This window comes from Engystomops pustulosus, chromosome 2, assembly GCF_040894005.1.
Source record: "Engystomops pustulosus chromosome 2, aEngPut4.maternal, whole genome shotgun sequence".
Lineage (NCBI taxonomy): Eukaryota > Metazoa > Chordata > Amphibia > Anura > Leptodactylidae > Engystomops > Engystomops pustulosus.
In genome coordinates, this window is record NC_092412.1 from 190,471,089 (window position 1) to 190,489,466 (window position 18,378).

The window sequence follows — 18,378 nt, forward strand, 5'->3', positions numbered from 1 at the left end:
TGTAGGCCAGACAATGTTACAAATTACTTTTCTAAATTATAATTAATATTCAAGATTTTCTTCTACTTACACATTAGCCTACAGTGGGGAAAAAAAAGTATTTAGTCACCCACCACTTGTGCAAGTTTTCCCATTCAAAAAGATGAGAGAGGTAGTCCTCAAGTATGAGAGACAAAATGTAGAAAACAAATCCAGAAAATCATATTGTCTGATTTTTAAATCATTTATTTGCAAATTATGATGTAAAATAAGTATTTTACAAAAGTTCATTTCAATACTTTATATATCCTGTGTTGCATAATTTGCAAATAAATTCTTTAAAAATCATACAATGTGATTTTCTAAATTTGTTTTCACATTTTGTCTCTGATATCTGAAATCTACATATGATATAAATTACAGGGCTCTCTCAACTTTTTAAGAGGGAGAACTTGCACAATCGGTGGCTGACTAAATACTTTTTTCCCCACTGTAGGATGAGTAACCTTACTAGCTACTGGGTAAATGGCTGACAATGAAGCAGTAAATGATCATTTGGATCAATGGTGATTTGAACCCCAGGAAGCCCTCTGGTTGCTTAGGTCCACAACTCATAACAAAATAGCGGTCAAAGAGCACTTTTTAATGTGGATTTTGCTTAGACAGCCAGTAGCCACTATAAAGATCTAAAATATATTTGCAATGATCAGATCTGGATAGTCTATTTGTGGGTGCTGAAAAATAAATATATATTCCAAAAAAAATGTGGCCAATGAATAAACACATTAGCGCAATATATATAAGCGTTTGTTTAAAAGGTGAGAATTTTCTCTTCCGTTACATAAGCCACAATAACCCATCAAGGCAGAGTAACCAATTCTGCTGCCTAGACTGATTTAATGCATATCCATCATATATGCTCTTTGAGTATAACGAAGAAAGCCTTGTCTATAAGAAATGTGGAAACACCCTAGTGAGAAGATACTGCCAGTACAATTCAAGCTTCTTCTCTGCTGGCCTGCAGTATTAATTTTTCATAAGCATCCTGCATTACAGGCTGGAGGTTTGCTTACTTCACACAACATGACAATGCTGGCCTGTGATTTCTACTGAGAAGTCGTTTGGAGCACTAGTTGAGCTGCCAATCAAGAGCTATATTTAATACATATGGTGAAGGGACTATTTTGCACTTAACTGTGCCTCACATTTTCCTTTTAATCTTCCGATTTCCTATTTATCTTCTTTTTATTAAAAGTGCCCATTATTGTTACTTTTTCTGGCCACATTATTTATATGTCATTTCAGGCCAATAAAGTATTAAAAAATATGCATGTTCTGTGCTGTAAATGCTTCTATACCATCTAGAGGGGTTGTGCACTAAGAAAATGCTATGGTAGGCAATTTAATATTTAAATTTAAATTATTCTTGAGGTGTTTATAGGAGACCATTTGGTCTATTCCTTTTGAAAGCATAGGGAGCTGTTAATCCTATTTTCAAGACAGGGGAAGAGTCCAGCACTTCCCACAATCACTGTCTTTGTTTACTTGCCAGTTGTGTGCTAAATTGCAGACCACAACTGAGCGGCAGTCCCTACCCTGGAAATAGCACAATACTAAAAGACAAACAAACAGGCACAAGACAGACAACAATGACAATAGAAATATAACTGACAATGGACTTGATAGGATTGGACATCCCTCACTCCAATAGGCACCTGAGGTGCACCCCATGTAAGAGAGGCTGCTGACCTGCCACTCAAGCTGCCTCCTGGAAAATATCACTCCCGGGTACAATTCCAAACCACGGGAACTGATCTTTAACTGAACTGATCATTGTTTGAGAAAAAAAACAAGCAGCAAGAAAAGTGTAGAAGGCGTTGATTCAAAGAGTTCTGACACCCATCTACACATAGCAGAAAAATTCAGCTCTGCAAATTGCAGTAAATAACTTTATTTTGAAATGGTTGGTTACAGCTTCAACACTGATCTGTCTGATGAAAGTCAATAAAGAATCAAATATGTGATTTTAGTGATTTTAGCACATACAGATGATAATGTTTCAGCTTTATGAAAGCGTAGGTTTACCTGGTACACAACACAAGGTCATCATACAAAGTAGAGTTAATGAGAAGTTTTTTTATGCAAATGTTTTTCTAGTTACTGTGGTAACTGGTTTTTGTGGTACATATTGAAAAAGAGGATGATCCTCAGGTAATTCCCCTCACTAATAGAGGAGCACTCTCAGGTAACTTCCCTCAAAAGCAGAAGAATTTCCTCGAGCAACTATCCTTACAGAGTAACATCCATAAGTAACTATGCACACAAAATGAGGAATATACTGATGGTAACTCTCCTTTGGGGCAGAGGAACATCCTCAGGTAACAATCCTAGCCACCAGGAACATCTTCAGTTTTTTGAACAGAGGAACATCCTCCAATAACCCCTGCCTGAGACTGAGGAACATCGTCAAGTAACCCCTACCAGAGACAGAGGAACATCCTCAAGTAACCCCTGCCAGAGACAGAGGAACATCCACAAGTAGCAATCCTCAATGATCACTAAAAAATAAATATCCTCAAGTAACTACCCTCAGAAATAAAGGGGGCATCCTTAAGATATTATCATTAGGGGCAGAGGAACATCCTCAAGTAACTACCATCAGAGACATAAGAACATCTTCAAGTAACTATCCTCACAGCCTTTTACATCTTCATGTAACTGACTTCACTGAAAAAGAAATATCCTTAACTACCCTCAGAGAAATATCATCAAGTAATTAGTCTCAGGAACAGAGGAACATACTCAGGTAACAATCCTCACAACCAGGAACATCTTCATGTAACTGACCTCACATAAAAAGAAATATCCTCAAGTAATACTCTAAGGCAGTGGTGGCGAAGCTATGGCACTAGTGCCAGAGGCGGCACTCGGAGCCTTCTCTGTGGGCGCCCAGGCCATCACCCCAGAATGAAGTTCACCAGACACGACTCAAAGAATCTTCCTACAGAATCTTCCTACAATGATAGTTGAAAGGAGGAGGGCAAATTCATCTGTGTTGGTGTCCTTAGGAGGCTGATTGAAAGTTGTTAAAGGACAAGGAGAAATAAATTACTGCTATGCTGGCACTTTGCAATAAATAAGCGGCTTTTGGTTGTAGTTTGGGCACTCAGGCTCTAAAAGGTTAGCCATCACTGCTCTAAGAAATAGAGGAACATCCTCAAGTCACTACCATCATGGACACTGGAACATCCTTAAGTATTTACTATTATCGCCATGCTTCAATGAGTATATGCTCTGTAAGCAGTTCTGTTATATCAGTGATTCCAAAATAGTCAAAATTGTTAAAATGTTATATAAAGGTCTCTCCTTCTAAAGTATGTTTTTCTGTAGTAGATAGCAAGTTTGTAGTCAAAGGGGCATAAAAGTATAGTATCGCTAATGTTAGGTTATAGGATTTTAACCTTTGACCCTCGCCCCAGTATAAAATGTTCTTTTGTCGTTTTGTGGCTGCTCGCAGGCATTAATGTCTTCAGACTGTTGTAATAAATGACATTTTTATTTCACTATTGGCAAGTTTTTAGACATGAGCAATTGCAGTAGATATTAAACAAGATCAATTTCTGGCCAAAATTCAGTTAGGATGGATTTTCACGGATTTAGCTGGGATTGCTCCATGTTCATGGGGTTATGTTCAATAAAAAGAAATCTATCACATTCCTCAACTTTAAAAGGAATTTGTAGAATACATTACATAAGGTTTCGGCTCTGTTTACATCTTGGTTATCATTTCTAATATTCTGTTTTGTCACCGGTACCCAATGGAGTCTATTCAGTGTGTCAACTGCACAATACTAATATCAGAGGAAATAAGCATGAAATAAGGCGTGGTAGTGCTATGCAAATTTTCTTTGCAGATCTGATAAAATCTGCAATGATAGCAACAAATGTAGGCATGATCCTGCCACTTATATATGGGACAGTAACTAGTAGGGGTGGTTAGGAGCCCCAATTGTCCTTATATTACCTATAGATGTTTTAATGATCACAGAGTATGTACAATTTATCATTGAAGCTGGGGCAAAACATCTAAACAGGGGTAGAACTAGGAAAGGCTTAGCTCCCCTTCACTTGAAGCATGAACATCATGGTACGTCAATATGGTACATCTGCATTCTAACATAACTGTACTTTGTCCTTTGTAATGGCGATTAATTCATTCAAATTACCACTTACTGCCAGGCTGTACTGTACTTAAACAATAGCAAGTACAGGAGCAACCTGTCAATAGGTGATCATGTATATGCAGATACCATACAAAGGTACCTATAATGTTACCCTAACAGATGTCTTCGTATATTTATCTTGCCCATCATTCACTCATCACTACTGTGTGCGGACTAGTCTGGATTGCTGGACCCTCCTGACACCTTGGCTGTGTTCTAGAGGAAACTTATTTGTATATTCCTGTCCCAGAATCTTTAGAGAAGCAAGGAAAGACTTTATAGGGTACATTGTCTCTCACCTATGCAAACCAGTTAGCTGTCCTGAAGTGATTGGTCTCCAACAACTTTGAAGCAGTAGCTATCTGGCGGTGGGCTGGTTTTGCTTAATCCCAATTAATATCATAAGCATTCTTGAAAGTCAGATTTTTACTTATACGGGCCTGTCTTCTACAATGTGAAACTAGATTCAAAAGTTTCATTTTCAACCCAAGAAAACATGTTTGCATATACCTTGCCAACATGTACACCCATTATTTCAATTTTGGTATAGCAATAGTAACATTTTATATTTGCAATAGGCCCATGTGAATGCAAATGGCACTACTATACATACAGTGGGTATGGAAAGCTGTCAGACCCCTTTTGATTTTTAAGTTATTTCTTTTTGCTCATTAATGTACACTCTGTACCTCATTTAGACAGAAAAAAACAGAAATGTAGATATTTTATGCAAATTTATTAAACAAGCAAAAACTAAATTCACATGGTCGTAAGTATTCAAACTCTTTGCTCAGTATTGAGTAGAAGCACCTTTTGAGCTAGTATAGCCATGAGTCTTTTGGGGAATTATGCAACAAGTTCTTTACACCTGTATTTGGGGATACTCTGTATTTGGGGCAGATCCTCTACAGTTCCCTCAGGCTAGATGGAGAACATTGGTGGACAGCCTTTTTGAAAGAGTTGGAAAAGTTTCAAAATTTCAATATTTGTCTTATTAGACAAAAGAATCTTATTTCTCATAGTTTGGGATTTATCATGTGTTTTTTTGCAAACAGTATGAAAGTTTTCATATTTCTTGCACTGAGGAGAGATTACCGTCGGCACACTCTGCCATAAAGCCCCGACTGTTGGAGGACTTGAATGATAGTTGACTTTGTCCCATCTACCTACAGCATCTTTTGAGCTCAGCCATTGGGTTCTTATTTACCTCTCTCACCAAGGCTATTCTCCCACAATGGCAGTTACTTAGACCTCATGATTCTCATGTGCTCTGACATGCACTGTGAGCTGAGAGGTCTTATATAGATGGGTCTGTGCCTTTCCTAATCAAATTTAAGGAAGTATTAGAACCATCTCAAGAGGATCAGAAGGAAATAGTCCACATGTGATTTACATATGTGTCACAGCTAAGGGTCTGAATACCTATGGCCATCTGATATTTCAGTTTTTCAGTTTTAATAAATTAGCAAATATATTTACATTTCAGTTTTTTTCTGTCCAGGTGAACAATTTCTGATCGTACCAATTTGCAATGAAACAAAGCATGAAACATTTAAAAGTGGTCTGAATATTTTCTGTAACATTCATGGCAATATTCAGGCTCAAGAAGACACTTGCCTTCATGTACAGTACATTTAAGTTTTCTCACAGAAGCACAGACTAAAAAATATTTCTCAACACTATGGAAATAAGGGTATGGCTGTGAGGTATAAATCCATCAAAATATTTCCCTTTCCCATGTGTGAATGGGAATGATTTAACATAAACATTTTATCGATACTTCTTAACAATGGCGTTTTGGCATTCAACAATTAATCTTAATCTACAAGTATGCATTTCATTAAGTTAAACAAAGCTTTTGACACTTTCATATGCATATAATTGGATTTGACGCACTCTATACATCAAGTTTTGACAAACTCAAAGGAATGTAAATTTCATAACAACATATGGTGCTAAAATCGGAGCAGATTTAGTAATACCTAAGTATGAAAGGGAATGCCTTATAGGTGGTTTCTGCAAGGACTGTTACACAGGAACTAACAGAGCCTTACAATAGCTATTTACTGTAAGCTACACAAGAAAGGAATATGTTAGCGTTGCTATAAGCTGTAAACCCACTTTTTAGTTTAGATTCACTATAGATAAGTAAGAAACAGTATTCTACTTAGGGACTTGGTTATCACTGAGTGATCTGTAATTCACAGGAAGAGTCTAGGAAAAATCCATAATAGTCCAGACCATACAAATAGGTTCTAAACATTAGGTAGACCCTGGAGACCAAAAATCTAATTTATGTAACTTCTCTTATTTCCTTGATTTACCCTTGAACACCTCTTGTCTGGTCTATAGGTAGCAGAAACAGGTCAACCAGTTTTCAATAGCTTCCCATCTATATGCAAGCCTGATATATTTATATAGTATGTAGCATTAAAAGGCTTAATATTAGGTAGAGGTAACCTCAGACTAACAACAACACATAACAACAAACACCAAGTAATTACAAACTCGGCTAAAATGCAGACGTGGTACATGAAAACCTAACAACAACCTTAATGCTTATAAAAATAAGATTGTTAAAAGCAGCCAGATGCTGTTAAGAAAAACTTTTCTTTCTAAAAAGAAAGTTTGCATAGTAGTATTTGAACAAACCACAAGACTTCTGGAGCAATGTCCCCTAGACTGTCGTGACCAAACTGGAGATGAATAGCCATAATGCACAACGCCAAACATAGAATGCAGCGCTAACATACAAAGATTTAAGAACAATGATCATTGGGGTGTAAGGGTTTGGACCAGTAGTGGATTATAATACAGGAAATTTGGGGCGGGAGCCCAGGGCCCAAAGCTTCTAGCAGGCCGATGACCACCCACCAAATTAAATACTGAAAAGGACCTTCATCTAAAATCGTCATACATCTGTTCATGTTGTCAATGCACATGTACACAAGAGCCATTTCAGGGCTTTTGTAAGTCATCCACGGTCCCAAAACCTCAGATTGAAAGTAGCAGAACCTCCATTACCCAAGAAGCTTGATTCTAGTACCATATGTAGGAAGTGAATGCCAATATTACAATGTTCACACAGCCCAGGGCACACGTCTTGAACCACCCCTTCCCTTGGACCTGTTTTGTACCACGCAGTCATTCGGTAAGTGGTAGCATATATTTTACACCATAAATATCTAAAAGTAGTATAATTACTTTCTTCTGCTTGGGATACACTTTTTTAATGTGTGTGCCAGGAGTGAGCTAAACAGATAGGTGTATGGTTTCCCATAGACTGTCAGATTTACTATAATTTACACCAGAAATCATAGTTGAAATCTTCACCAGTTTTGTACTACTGAAAATCAGAGTTTAGGGCACAGGAGATGCCCTTAAATCATCTACATGCATAAATCTCTTATCTGTTTAAGCTATTGACTCATGGGTTACTGTATACTAATATGCATGAACTTCTATAGATATATGTGTTCTATAAAACAACATTGTTCAATGTGTGCTCAAACAACAACAAAACGTGGATTTTCATTAGCCGGACTTATCTATAAGCTTTACTATATGTCTAATTATATAGGTACGTCATTAAACCATCAACCCACAGGCTGCAGCACTCAAATTATATTGACCACCCTGTGGCATTGTACGTTGAACAGCATGCAAGTGCAGAGCAGTACCATAACCACCATCACATAGTGATTGAGATACTCATTTGTAATACTAGTGTAACACTGGTAAGTATATGAACCAATAGAATGTCATTATTTCCATTGTTGTAATTGGTAGACATCATTCATATTCAGTTTGTCTTTACAGGGCACAATAAAAGAACATTCATACAAATGACTCCTTCGTTTGGTGGAAAAATCTCTCTCTCTCAGCCAATGCCTTGTCTTTTACTGCAGAATACAGCTACCGTATGCTTGGTATCACCTCTGATTGCTCTGGGCTTTTGAGTCCTTAAACATGAGATTAAAAGCATCCTAGTTTTATTCTGTTATTTATGTTCTGTTCTGACTTTTACATTTACGGCTGATCATTAATTTAGCCAACATGGCCATCGTACCAGCTTCAAAGCAGCAGTACTAGATAATTTGTAAATAATTTAGAAGGCAGTTAGAGCAAACAAACATCAACATGTCCCCTGCTCCATCTGATTTCTAGTCCATTTCCAAGGTGAAAAGAAAACGGAAAGCTATTCTGTTCCTTTATTTTACATTTCAATATATTTATTTAATATTTTTCCAATTTGTGTTTCAAACAGTAAGATCAAGTTTAATCAGTGAAGCCATAAACCTTTCATTGCAAACAGATAAATCGAAAAGACCTTGCTGGAGGTGAGGAATCATGTTTTCTGGATAAGGTTTCAAATATTATATGATTTATTGAAGATTGGTTGTGCTTTAATATAATTTCTACCACTACAATTCATTTGTTTCTTAGTTACATCTATTTTTGGAAATGTTGGGTAAGAAACAATTTGACCTACCCATGAGGACCCTGTCAAATCGCACTGGAGTGGTTCGAGGCCGACTGCATATGTGTTTCTATGCAAACATATGTGAACCTCAATCAGCAATCAGTGTCTTGCATTTAGACAATAAAGACACTGGGTGTTGGTTACCAATTGTATGCGTGATAGGCCATGGCACGCCCCCATGCGCATTGATTCCATTTCAAAGCGGAATCAAGACGCTCACCTCTGCAAGCACCCTAAAGATTATCATTCAACTTCCATGAATAGAAAATTACAAATCTGTTTAGCTACAGCGTTCACACATTCCCAGTTACTGTAACAATTTCCATAGTTTTTATGCCCCTTTAACAGTCAAAAGGGGCCTCCTTATGTATCTGTTCTAGTAAATATACAATCTTGGCGCATTTTTTGCCGATAATTCTATGTTTTACTCTTCTTTTTGTCATTCCTCCAGAAATGTTTTCAATAAATTGGCAATTGGATACAAGAAAATATCTTGCTAGAGTAATACGTTACTTTACAGTCTGGCACGTTCAACAATTATTGGACGCTATTGGGCTCATGACACAACAGTAAAGATTGACAAATTGCCATCTGGTTTTTCAACTGACAGGGCATGGCTGCATTAAATGCAATACCTTTTAAAGGATCAATACCTATTGATGGTCCATTAAAAAGTAGAGCATGTCCTAGACTGAACTGTTTTGCACAAATCATTCATGGACTATAGTTTATGAGAATCTGTGAAAAAATTATGTCAAACGGATGGAAATCAGCACCCAAAAACGGATCTTAATGTCTCTTTTTCACAGCCAAAGATTGCCAAGTTGGTGAGCATTTAACCAAACTGTGCAAGAAACACCCACAACTGGTGATACCCAATTGTTATTGTACTCATAAACTGTTTGCAGAAGTAACAGAGGTATGGCACAAATCATAGTGGTATTAAAGGGAACATGATTATTAATGACAAAAAAGGCTGTCAATACATAGTTGGTGCCTTTTCATGAGTCAGGAAGTAGAGCGGATGTTAATGAGACAATTGGTTCCATTTATATCTACATCATATCTTTTTACATATGATATTCAGGTTACTAACAAGTATTGATAGAAACATAGAAACAAAAGGAAAAATGATACCGTTTTGAAAATATCTAAATGTTTCTAGATTATTCAAAGCTAGAAAACCACTAATACCTAGAATGGTATTAGGGATTAGTTTAGAAGTCAATTATGTTTTGACCTATTCTTAGTAGTACAAAGGTCTTGTTTGGAATACTGTCCAGTGACCTACCTGAATGAATCTTCAAACCATAAGTCATACCAATAGAAATGATAAATTATGTATCATATACTTAATTACAGTCCACTAGAATCAAGGTCCTACCACTAAAAAAGTCTACTGTAAGTCTGAGACTGCTTATACACATTATGAAAATGCATGTGAAATTCGATTGCAGCAGGACTGGCCAACCATCTAATGTGTAAGGTCGGATGCTGAGATTCTCCCATGACAGATTTATGGAAAAACAAGTTGGATATGCCAAATCTTTTTGTTTTCTAGTGAGATATGCAAGCCCCTGAGATGCTGGTCACTAACCTCTTCCCCTTTTCTAATCTTTACACGTTCAAGCTCAGCCTGTTTGTGTGTAAGAGGGTGCTATGGAGAGACAACAGTTGGCCAAGCTGAAGAGCTAACAAGCTAACTGCTATTGAAATTTTGTGACCAGCTTAATACCCACCTACATATGTTTGTGGTACATAGGATACAAATCCTAAAAGAGGATTCCAAAAGGTCTAAAACTGATAACATGCGGTCAAAATTTTGGTACTTTGCATTTGAGGAGGGTGAAAAGCTACAAAATCATATTGTCTCACAAGCTACTAAAACACTGTTGTATTGGAAGAAACAAAAGCTTAAATTGGTCTTTTATGTGGAAACTGGCATATCATTGGAATAGTAATAATAATAAAAATAATATCAATCATAACTATAAACCACAGGAAAAACATTCATTTGACAACTATAATGCATTTTTTGGCAATTGCAGGTTCATAGTGATGGTATGAAACTCTACATTATTTTCTGTGTCTTTTGTCTTCACAGCCTGTCTGTTTCACGGAGTGTGCTGGTCATGCAAGGAAGCGGTTGGATTCCTAGCTACACCTGCACTCACTTTTCAAGGTCACTTCCTTTCCAGCTTTATAATGTAGAGACATGACATTTCACCACCTGAACACTGCTCCACATATCTGCTAAATAAATATGACTGGTTTTCACAGACTTACTCGAAATGCATATTATAACTCAATGAGACATGATTACATACATATTTGGGTTCAATTAGTATTGTACATTTTAGTCAAAAACATTTGCTCCAAAACAAGTCAATTTGCAGGCTCCTGTAAATATAATAAATGTAGCTGCAATTATTTACCTGCCCATGTCTGTATCGTACTAATGCACTGTAAATCTTAAGGATAATTCCTAAAAATGCTACTCATATGAGCTTATCGTATACAGGTATAGCAAATATAACTTACAAATGTTCACTGAAAATGCTAAGCACAATAAATGTCAAATTAAAATTTGCTACATCTGAAAGCTCAAAACTAGAAATATATGAGGTGGTTGTGATTAGATATGTTTGTGGACATTTCAATAGAAGTCATATAGATTAAAAATATCCTTATTGTGTGACAAAAATTACTGTTTTTTGATGGCCGGCCTGATGATCATCTAACTGCCACAAGTCTGCCATCATAAACCCCAAGTTAACGGTCATTAGAAAAATAAATGGGCAGCTCTATAACATGGGGTAGGCCGAACCCACCATTGCTTCCATGATCTGGTTCATAAGGGGGTTCCCTAAGTGGAGGAGCTCCCCCTATGACGTACATATGCCCTAATAAAGATAGTGCTGAGACAACCCCTTTAGATGATTGGTAATACCAAACAATACATTATATCCACTGCAAGTAGTCACAATTTACACATAGTCCTCTGGTATCCGTTCTTGTCACACAAGAAAAGATACTTTCTCTACCAGTTGAGAAACCTATTCACTAGATCTAATCTTGGGGTGAAGGCGGAGATTAAAGGTTAATGGCCTTCAAAATTTCACTTTAATTTGCATTGGACAGTATCTTGTTTTCCAACACATAAATTATTTCCCTCTAAAGTTGCTTTAGAAAAAATAATTCTGCGAGTATCAGTTTCTACTTCCAAACTCTATCAGTTACTATAAAGCTGTGAAGTTTCCTTTTAGCTGACAGTTTTACTTCTGGCTGAAAACAGCCCTGAAGCTATTAAGGAACTCCTCATTATCAGACCTAAGGCTGAGAACAGCTTAGCCTTGTACTTCTCACTTCACCATATGCGCTGTGATAAATAGAAAAATATAGCACTGGCCACTACAACCTAATTAACGCGAGAAGAACTCATCAGTTTCTTCCAAAATGACATTTTCCTGTCCAGGGTTAAACTGTCAATCCACCTTTTTTTTTATAAAGCCAGAGGATTCCCATCGGGATTGTGCAAATCTTGGCCTGGCTGTAAGAAAACGAGAAAAGGCTCATTCTCCTCAGGTATGAGAGGCCTGTGATACACTTTCTTTGACAGGAATCATTATATTGAATCTGCAGAATGCTTTCTTAAATGAAATTCCTTTTTGAACGACAAAAGCAAAAATAAATAGATCAAGTATCATAATTTAGAGCTGGAAATATGGATCGCCTAGTTGGCTATGTATAAGGCTAAATGAGTTATACCAAACAGATCGCTGATTAATGTGTTAGAATTATATTTCATTAACTTTAAAACTTTAGTCTTGAATGTGAAATATAAGCGACATGCAGATTATGTCTAATACAGTACCTACCTAAATTTTAGATTTCAATGCTAACAACATGCCTTTTATAGTTATCTTTTCCCTGGCAATCTTCATAGCTCGTCCTACAAAGCCAAGTAGATGTACATGTATGAACACAAGCATGCACATATAGATACAACCACTTAACCCTTCAAAGTATTAATAATAATCTTGAAAACTGCTTATTTTATGAATTTGGTACAATAAGAGACATACAGATTGACATTTGACATTTGGTGTTGTATGTATGTAGCGTGTGCATTTGTGTAGTCTATATACATACATTAAATAAAAAATTAGTTCCAGTATAATCTATCTTCTACCACTCCATTTGCATTTCTTTTTAATTGGATAAGTGCCTTCACTACACTGGGTCTATGGAAATGTGAAAGGCATTTTAATATAACGCAGTTAAGAGCCAGAGGCATAATACATTACTATACCAAGAATTTTACATACAATATGCAGGACATCAAAGTACCTGAACTGCATACCACATACACCGTATCATCAGGAATTCAGCTGATGTGCTTAAAAGGCAAGTCTAAAATGCTTGCTTAGGATTTTTCTATAGAATGGAACCTCGGAAAGCAAACTCATTCACACAATTAACCAGATGCTTTGATTCCTGAACAAGGCGAATATAGAGGAAAGTAGAATTACAGGCGAAGCAAAGGCAAACTTTATGTAGTAATCAGATGCTGATTCCCCTCCATCCAGCCGCCAGATCATTAACACGTCTGAATGATTGATTACAGGAAATAAATTACTCTTCAAATGATTGCAAAAAAAAATCTAAGGGGGACCAGGGGAAGAAGAGGGCGCCGTGCAATTTCTAATTTTCATTATTATATCTCTCCAGTATATGCAGCACACAGACACCTGTGTATGATTAACACACTGATTCCAATCATAAATCAAGAAGAAGTTAAAATGTTCCTCCTCAGCAGCTGCAACCACAGACAGAGGAATGGAGCTTGATGTCACCTACCTGTGCTCTTTCTTTAAAATCAATATCCATCAAAGATCCCAGCTATGTTTCCATGTTTGGGGAAGGGTACATCTTCCTCTCAAAGCGAACTCCACAAACTTATCTCATTCTTCAAGACCAAGGTTGCAGCATTCCCCCATCCATTAGCTATCCAGCAGAAAGGGGACAAAGAGGAAGAAAGAAAAAAAGAAAGCAGGTGACCAAAATGGGTTCTCCACAGGAACTCCTGGTGCCACCTCCCAACTGTTCTCTGTGCTTTGCAGAAAATCAGAGTTTCCCTCTAATCCAAAGTAGAGTGCAGATAAGGTCCATAGGTAAAGCAGACAGGTACCTGGCTGTACCTCAGATGTGGACGATGTGTGCGAGCAGAGGAGTCCCAGAGATGCTAATTCAGAAAATGTTGTCTGGTCCGCCTGCACTGTAATTTGAAAGAGATGCAGCCTGTGGTACCACAGAGAAATGCATTAGGCTTTGACTTCATTGGCAGCCTTAGCTTAAGCAGAATCCTCAGGGACTGTGAAGGAGGTAAAATGGGATGGAAGTGTTGTGAAAGAGGCACAGTGTCCCCTAGTGTCTTCTCTTGTTATAACAGAAGAATTCTGTCATAGAGTGAGATGCAAGCTTTACTAGGGGATATCTGGATATTATAAGTCCCGTTATTACTTGTAGTTGTAATATTCATAGTAGATGCCTATACAATACATGACAGAGTAAAATGTTATCATATAATCAAAGACGTACCTACACTAGAGAAACAACTATAATGCATTTTGCTTTCGTGTTGTGTTGTCAGATGTTAATAGTGAAGAAATGTCATTTTTCTTCAGTGATCAAGCTGTTTCTCTGTTGTAACGGAGGGAGCGCACACATAAGATCTGTGAAGTGTTCCCATCACACTGCAATTTTTTCCATGCTTTAATATACGAAAGGCTTTATTTAATAAAAATCCAAATGTTAAACTTACTGGTACTTTTCCTTGTTGTAAATTAAGGAAATCCTATGCTATAATGTGAACTAGAAGTTATTTAGTATAAATTGTTGAAATATCCACAGAGTACATTGACATTGGACAATAAAGTGGATGGAATATGAGTTCTTTGTAACAACTTGTGGTCATGAGTGGTAATGAAATTGGTGGATTACAGCAAGCAGTTGTCTTCCTTAATCTATTCTTTGTTGGCATAGTTATTGGGATAATATTATATGTTTTTAAGGTATTTGGGGGGATTTAAGCAGGAAACATGATACATTACAAGTATTCAATGATACTAATCTAGAAAAAAAGTCTGAACCATCACAATATATGTAACAAGACTGGGTGTAAGCTAAAGTCCTGGCAGAAGGTCCACTATCAATTATAAAAAGAAAATTCCAATTGCAACAGTCAATGGGGCTCATTTACTAAGGGTCCATCGGACGATTTCCGTTTTGTCCCCGAATTGACCAGGGATTTTGGCACACGGGATCTGATTGTGGCGCATCGGCGCCGGCTTGCACGCGGCAGGAATCGGGGGGCGTGCTGTCGGACAACCCGACTGATTCAGAAAAACAACGCGGAAGTTTAAAAAGGAATTGTGTCACAAGATCAAGCACTCACATGCACCAGGAAGAAGCAGGTGAACTCCGGCAGACCTCAGCGCGGAAGCGATGGATGCAGGAACAGGGCGCACGATCTTAGTGAATCGCGGCAGACCCGAAGCCTCGCTGGACAACGGACTGCGGGATTGCGACAGGACCAGGTAAGTAAATCTGCCCCAATAACTCTGAGTTTCATCGCAGGTTGGAGCCTTCTCCTCAAGAAAGGCTCATTCCTGAGCCAATGGTTCCAAATGAAATAAAGACCACATAGGTATTTACTTTTTAGCAATTGGAGCGCTTCTGTTTTTTTTTTTTTTTTTTTTGGATAATCAATGACAATAATGCAAATGGAAAGTCCAGGCAGCACGTGCAAACAATTGTGGGTGCAAGCTAGTCAGGATTGGGTAAACGATCCTCCATGCATAAAAAATAGAAAAAAGCATCACTCCAAACGGAGCAATAATAGCTACAAAATTCTTTTTCTACATAAATCTTCAGGCGGATGTGCAACACCCCTGCCAATGTATAGACAAGGGGGTAGTTGCAATTAGGGCCCTCTCCCTGTCAGGATCCATCTGGTGAGCCTGCACAACTCACCCAGCTGATAATGCTGGGAGAACTTAGGCAACTTACAGCTGTAGCCTCTGCCTGGAAAGGCAATAGTTAAATGCGTGTAAGATGTTGTCCAATCAGTTGGCTGTATTGTAAACTGGAGTGTGATTGGAGAGGTGCTACCAACTGAACAGGGGGGAGTATAAAACACCTCTGCAGGGGGAGCACATGGTCCAGTCTTTGCCTGTCAGCAGTCTAACCTCATGGTCTGTTTTTTGTAGGAAATTATTTTCACACAGGCTCATGTTTTTTTGTTAATATCATTTTTATTAAGATTTTTTTTCCAACAATATAGAAAGTAGGTGCAAGAACAAAAATTGTATGTAAGTTATAGACTTGTACAGGAGACATTTGTACATAATTGTGGTCACATAGGGGCAGATTTATCAAGCAGTCTTAAAGTCAGAATATTTCCAGTTGCCCATGGCAACCAATCACAGCACAGCTCAGCTAAAGGGGAGCTGTGATTGGTTGCCATGGGCAATTGGAAATATTCTGACTTTCAGACACTTGATAAATCTGCCCCATAATGTTTTTATAGTCCATGTACGATGAGTAATTCACAGTCTCTACAATTCACTTTTCTTTCACATATATAAACACTCTGGATTCTGCTGGTAATAGTTCTTGACCCAACAGGTGGAAACAGGGTTTATAACTAGAGATGAGCGCGTATACTCGCTTGATACTCGCTTGGTGCTCGGACGATTATTTCCCCTGCTTGATAACGAGCATTTAGTTAACGAAAGAACAGTGAAGAACAACAAATTATAGATGTTTACAGATGTTTTCCTTGTAAGAACACATTGAAATAACACTATTCTTTACATTGCAGGTGTTTGCGCGTGTTTTCCGATAAGTTTGGAGATGTGCGCGAACATCTGGAATGTGAATAATAGTGTTCTTTCAATGTGTACTTCACTTAAATGATCCTGTGTTTACTGTGTTCACTGTTTTTATTCTATTCTTCATATTTCAGATGTTCGCGCACATCTCCTAACTTATCGGAAGACACGCGCGAACATCTGAAATGTGAAGAATAGAATAAAAACAGTGAAAACAGTGAACACAGGAGCATTTAATTGAAGTACACATTGAAAGAACACTATTCCTTACATTCCAGGTGTTCACGCACATCTCCTTACTTATCGGAAGACACGCGCGAACACCTGCAATGTGAAGAATAGTGTTATTTCAATGTGTTCTTACAAGGAAAACATCTGTAAACATCTGTAATTTGTTGTTCTTCACTGTTCTGTTAATGTGTTCTTTCAGTGAAAAAAAGCTCGGGTCTCCCATTAACTTTGATGGGGTTCGTTATTCGATACGAGCATTCAAGCATCGGGAAAAGTTTGTATCGAATAACGAGCACCCAAGCATTTTAGTGCTCGCTCATCTCTATTTATAACCTAACAAAAGTACAACTAACATAGTACATGATCATAGTATCAAGCTAGTATTTTACTAGCTTGTAAAATAGTTTCAATGTCATCTGTAGTTGCTACCGTCAATTCAATCTGCATCTACGGCATCAAGGTGGTAACTTGCAACTAGTGTGACGCTTGTTGAAGTATCATGGTTCGATAGTAACCTCTAATGTCAATGACACCTAAGCCGCCTGCGGTTTTAAAGGAAACCTACCACTCTAACTCACATATACATCGCCCCAGCTCAGGGTGAGCTGGTGCCGGAGTATATTTTCATTAATTAAAGAATCCCCCAATTGCTTTATTAAAGTGTTTTATACCTTATATTACAACCCCCCCCCCCTTCGGCACACCATATTAAGGCTAAGCGCACCATGCGCACGACTGTGCTTGCGGCTGATTCGGAAGTGCCAGAGAGCCGGTGATGTCACCGAGCTCTCGGGCACACTCGCACCTGCGCAACTTTGAAGCCGGCCGTGTTCCGGGCCCAAGAGGCTTACGGGCCCCATAAGGTGTCACTTTTCCATATGAGAAGACTAGTACTATAAGCCATACATTATAGTTGGGGGCCTGGCACAGACTTTGCACTGGGGCCCATCAGCTTCAAGTTACACCACTGTTGGCTATATTCCTGATGTTTAGATGTTTTTACTCTTTTGTCTGCTGTATAGAGAAAGGGGATTTAGGCCTTCAAATATTTGGACTTAAAACTGTTGGCCAGGAGCGTTCCTGCCTTGTCCCCATGAGCATAGTATAGTGCCCCAATTTTCTGGAGTCTTTCCATCTGTCTTTCCATTTTTTTTTCTCTACATGATGTAACCCATTGCCTAATGCTTGCATTTCAGCCTTAAAGGCGTTTTACCACAAACTAAAGTTAGGCTAGGACCTAAACTTAGGATAGGTCCTAACTTGCTTATCATTGGGGGTCTCAGTGCTGAGACCCCCACAGATTGTGAAAACGAAGGATCCATCAGACCCCTCACAGCTCCATCAGACTAATGTAGCAGACGGCCGTGCATGACCGTTCTGACTCTATGGAGCTGATGGAAATTGCAGAGCACCGCGCTCTGTGAATGATCTCTATGAATGATTATTTTGGTTTGTTATTAATCTACCTGCTCATGTCTACCAAACTCAGTATATTTCTATGGCTAGTCTTCTGTTCCTGTGTACCAAGCCCTGCATACGTCTGACCATAGCCATTGGATCATTTCAT

At 38.1% G+C, this 18,378-nt stretch overlaps 1 protein-coding gene across 2 annotated transcripts in view; it reads right to left on the bottom strand.

The window, feature by feature from the left end:
- Window positions 1–14,030, bottom strand: part of TAFA3 (TAFA chemokine like family member 3) — a 320,332-nt gene extending 306,302 nt beyond the window's left edge. For both annotated transcript variants that reach the window (XM_072137624.1, XM_072137625.1), the window contains exon 1: window positions 13,546–14,030. The gene's annotated coding sequence lies outside the window, so the exon portion shown is untranslated. The remainder of the gene's footprint in view (window positions 1–13,545) is intronic.
- Between the last annotated feature and the right edge of the window lie 4,348 nt (window positions 14,031–18,378).